The following is a 5,000-nucleotide window of genomic DNA, read 5'->3' on the forward strand; positions in this document are numbered from 1 at the left end:
AGCCCAATCTGAAACAAAAAGAAACAGCAATTACTTGGATATTTCTGTTTGTGAATTTTGGATGAAAAGTGACAACAGTTCACCAAAACCTAAAATAAACGACTGCAACTTGAAATGTGAATATATAGACCATCAATGGACAAAAATTAGCTTGTAAATAGAAGTTACTATTTTGCATTCTACCTTTAATCCGGGTTGAATTTTCTTGATTTCATACATGGATCATATATGATTTCATACTGATCATATTGATTTTTTAGTAAAATCTTAATAATAATAATAATAATAATTGTGGTTTCTGCGTAATCGCAGCGGAACAGCATTAGGCCTACAGTAGCCTGTTCTCAGCTGCCCTTTTTCTTATTATTCCCCACATTTCAGACTGATCTTTTTTATGAGCAGCATTGCTCTTTTTTTGGTGACTATAGTCACTTTTTTTGCGTCTGAAACTTTCGCGTGGTACCATCATTGCAGCCAACATTGGTCAGGCTATGGTCAACCTGAAGCTATGGTTAAGTAAGAGCTCATCCTCACACAGACAGCTTCACGGAGGCAGGGGATTGAACTCTCAATCATTGGTGTGCGAACCACACACCTTACCTCTCGGCTATCACGCCACTATTTTGCAGGGTTTATTTATGGTCCTAGTATGATTACCAAGAATCATACACCTTTTTTCCGGAATTGAGTTTTTCTATTTTTATCGATAAGGCATTTTTTTATGTGATTCATGATTTATGTGTTACCAATTTATGATGCGCTCAAAACCCTGCAGTGAAATACTTATCGCAAAATTGGGTGTCTAATGAAAAACAAGGCTATCTATATGACTAGAGTTTTCATATATTTTTGAAGCCAGTTTATACCGATAAATGTTCAATCACTAGGAAAAAATAATTTTCGTTTGCAACTAACTGTCAAATCATTGTTTAAACACGTATGAAACCAATTATTATTTTTTTAGTTAACCCAAATAGTCAATTGTGGACTGCATATACAATATTGCAAATTTAAATGTTCTCCCTGTGACTACTTATAAGGGCATTTTTGGCATTTTTCGATGTCTTATGTACCACATTGGCGCTGAATGAATTCCAAATTTTTTCAATATGTCTAACAAAAGTAAAAATTATATAAAAATTTTTGGCACCCAAATTTTATGTTTTGTTCTCGTATGATTTTCAAGAAATCATGTATGATCTTTTGTATAACTACTAACAACTCATACAAATCATATATGACCTAGTATGCTTACCAAGAATCATATGTGACCTATATGACCTAGTACAATTACTGAGACCCATATATGACCTCACATGAAATCGAAGAAAGTTGTTTGATCGGTCACCCGGGAAAAAATGTCTTAACTGTCAGGACAAAAAAAACAACCTCAAATTAGGATCCTCAAATTAGGAATTTTTTACTGTTTTTTCGAAAATTAATTATTATTACTAATTATTTTTCGAAAAACGACGCTTATGATGACCATTTCAAAGAAAAGATCAGTTTTGGAGTATTTCTTTTACAGTTATTTCTGGCAAAAAAAAATTGATCGCAAAAGCAAAAGAGCAAGCTTTTATTAACAGAAAATTATAATAAATGAAAAGATTATGATGTTGAAAGCTCCAACAATGCTCCAACAGTGCTCACGGCTCGAACAAACCCTGCCTATTATGCTACGCGTTTTCAAGGACTCTATTGCTAATTTTTAATTGCAATTTAGTATTCAAAGAAATTAGTAATCTATTTGGAATTCAATAACAAAATTAAATTGGAAACTTGTTTATTCATCAAATCTTATCAAAAACTTCATTCGAGGGACGTTAAACAGACATAACCTCTGTTATTGTTTTAGAGTAGGTTTTAATTTGTGTCTAAATTAGTCAATAGTTTAAATTTTCTGAAAAACGTTTTTATTAGTTTGCTGGCATGCTAAATTTTTCTGATGGCAATTTTTTTCAGAGTACTAGGATCTCGCCCAGGCTGGGGTGCTAGACAAAAACGTCCAGACTGTCCCAGTTGGAAAATGTCTGTCTTCAGATCGAAACTGATTATTTATACGTACCTTCGTTTGTTCTCCAGACTTTCGCGCGTTTGTCAAATTATCGGGCTTTTAAGTCCATTTTTTGTTGCAATCACCTTTCTTTTGTTCGCTCAAGTTCATTCTTTCACAAATTCAATCTTTGACAAGATTTTTGAGTGTTAACAACAATTTCGTGCATTTACTAGACTCACTTTTTTATTTTTTTTCTTTTATTTTATTTTTCTATAAAAAAAACTCACTTGTGCATTCTTGTCCAGATTATCTTGCGTTCAACAGCTTTTAGTGCGCTCTTGGATTTAGTTCGTTTCAGATCTTTTAGCCTTAATCAGACAATCTTTTAGATAAAAACAAGCAGGCCCGCAAACACACATCACAAGAAAATCTTTCAACCGAATAGAAGAGTTAAAAGAAACTAGGATTTATGTTTCGTGCCAACTCCGGCTCCAACCCATATGCCCCTCATTTACCAGGCATATGTGTTAACGCCAATGCTACCGACGCGTATTTTCCGTCTCTTACCCTATGTAGCTGTTAATTTCTGTTAAGCTACATTTTGGCTTTGCCAAGTTGCATGTTTAAGGAGCGCTATAACTTGTGTAGATAACGAGCTTATACCTGGTGGCAAAGCGCGTTTATTATCTACTGTCTATTCTTATTTCTGAATCAGCTAAATTCTTGTCAAGGGCTTTTATGGCTCGTCTGTTTTGGCAAGCTAATGAGAGCAAAACATGATCAGATTGGGAGCAAAATTATGAAATAAGAGAAAGATTGGAAGAAGAGAAAAAAATACGAAAGAAACGAAATAAAAGGAGCGAAAGAAAAAGAAAATCAGCTTCTCAAATTTGTGGTCGAGGAAGTTGTGCGTCTTTTTCCGGTTTCAAATGGACTTGAACCCTGCTCCTCGCTTAACATTAATGGGTCTTATCCTCTACGCTAAGTATGCCGATTGCTTACGCCTTTTGAACTTTCTAATGCAGAGAGAATCAAGGAATAGAGAAAGAACGAATGTAAAACTAACGAATAAAAGGAAAGAAGTGAAGAACGGAATAAAAAGACAACCAAATACCAATTTTTTTAACCAAGTACATGCTTTTCAACAACTAATCGGGCTTGAACTCATTCCCCTCGCTTCAGAGCCATAGATTTTATCACTTGCGCTACCGACGCATGTTGCTTTTATCTATTGAACTGATTACATATGCAAAGGTTTTATCGTTGGCTATTTCTTCTCGCTGGCTGTTCCTAATGAGCACAGAAACATAATCACGAGTCGAGATCAGGAGCATAAGCATGGTGATGTAGGCTGCATGATAATGGACCATTAAAACATGAAGATAGGAACGCTGTTAATGATTCCGCTCAAGTGCAAATTTTATTCAACTTAAAAGGTAGATAGATGAGAGGGAGAGAATGAAATGCAGAAAAATGAAGGAATGAAGAAAGAACTAAAGGAAGAAGAAAAAGAGAAGGAAAGAAATGAAAAGAAAACCAAACAGCAATTTTTTAAACGCCGGTACAAAATGCATCATTTTCCGCTACTGCTCGGCCTTGAACCCATGCCCCTCGATTCATAGTCATGAGTGTATTTCTTTGCACTACTGACTCCTGTTGCTTTTGTCTGTTGAATTGAATACATACGCAAATGTTTGGACATTGACTACTTTTGTCTCGCTGGTTTTTTAAGCTGCATTCTGAATGAGCACAAAAACATGTGCAGACCTGGAGCTTAAGCACGGTGGAGTAGGCTGCATGTATAAGGATCGTCAAATTATATGAAGAGAGGAGCGCTGTTAACCATTGCGCCCAAGTGCGACGTACAATTAAGACAATAGATGCAAAATTTTGTGTCTTATTGACGTTAAACCGTTCATCTAAAAAAACTTCAGGGATTTAAATTTACCAAGGTAAATGTCGCAAATTCTTTCTTTCAGTTTTTTTAACAGCGGCTTACCTATACACACACACACACACACACATATATATATATATATATATATATATATATATATATATATAAATATAAATATATATATATATATATATATATATATTCGTTCTCTTTAGTTTTGTATTCTTTTGTTCAACTTATCGACTTTTCTCAATCCCGGGTCGAGGTGTAACAGCTAAATATAGCTATGAGATGTAAGATTTGCGGTGAAATTGATTTAAAAATTTAAGATTTCCGCTCAATGCAATGAATGCGGTGAAAAGAAATTTTTAAGCGGTGAAAAATGAAACAAAATTTCACCGCTTAAGCGGTGAAACAAAAGCTTTCGCCGCTACCAGCAGAATGCGGTGAAAAAAAAATTTCACCGCTAAAATCGCAAATCTTCAGATATTCACCGCTAAATTCAACGCTTATCTTAAATTCACAGGAAATATCATTGAAGTAAGTGAGAGATGGTGCAGTGGAATAGGAAGTTGGTGACATGCGGGAGGTAAGTGGTTCAAACCCGTGTACGGCGGTTTCTTTTTTGTAAGAAATCTGGTGAATGCGGTGAAAAAAGAATTTTCACCGCAAAATTCAACGCAATTCTTACCAAAATTCACCGCTTTCAGCGCATTCAACGCTAAAAGATGCGGGCGCTTTGCGGTTAAAAAAAATTTTTTTCACCGCTATTCACTGCTAATCTTAGATTATTTTTTAACAAAACCTCGACCCGGGATTTCAATTTTTTGTTTTTAGATTATCAGAATGTGTAGGTTGTTGTGAGAATAGGCTGCTATAAAAAAACGCTGTTAAGCAACTGTTATAAAGAAAAAAACTGCCGAATAACGTCTCAACCTATTGAGCAAAAAACCAAATTCAAACTATAAAAGACACCAGACTCTTATGCATTAATTTTCAGGCAATTGGGCCTTGAAACTGTTTATTTCGTCTGGGCCTCAGCTTGGGTGCGCATCTTTTTATAATTGTTCATAACATGTCTTCGTTAACACACAATTATCAGCGGTT

General features: G+C 35.0%; 1 protein-coding gene across 1 annotated transcript in view; it reads left to right on the forward strand.

Moving 5' to 3' along the window:
• LOC142345588 (uncharacterized) overlaps nucleotides 1-5,000 on the forward strand; it is a 290,080-nt gene that overhangs the window by 19,907 nt on the left and 265,173 nt on the right. The window lies entirely within an intron of this gene.

The sequence above is a fragment of the Convolutriloba macropyga genome, chromosome 9 (assembly GCF_964194025.1).
Source record: "Convolutriloba macropyga chromosome 9, txConMacr16.3, whole genome shotgun sequence".
NCBI lineage: Eukaryota > Metazoa > Xenacoelomorpha > Acoela > Convolutidae > Convolutriloba > Convolutriloba macropyga.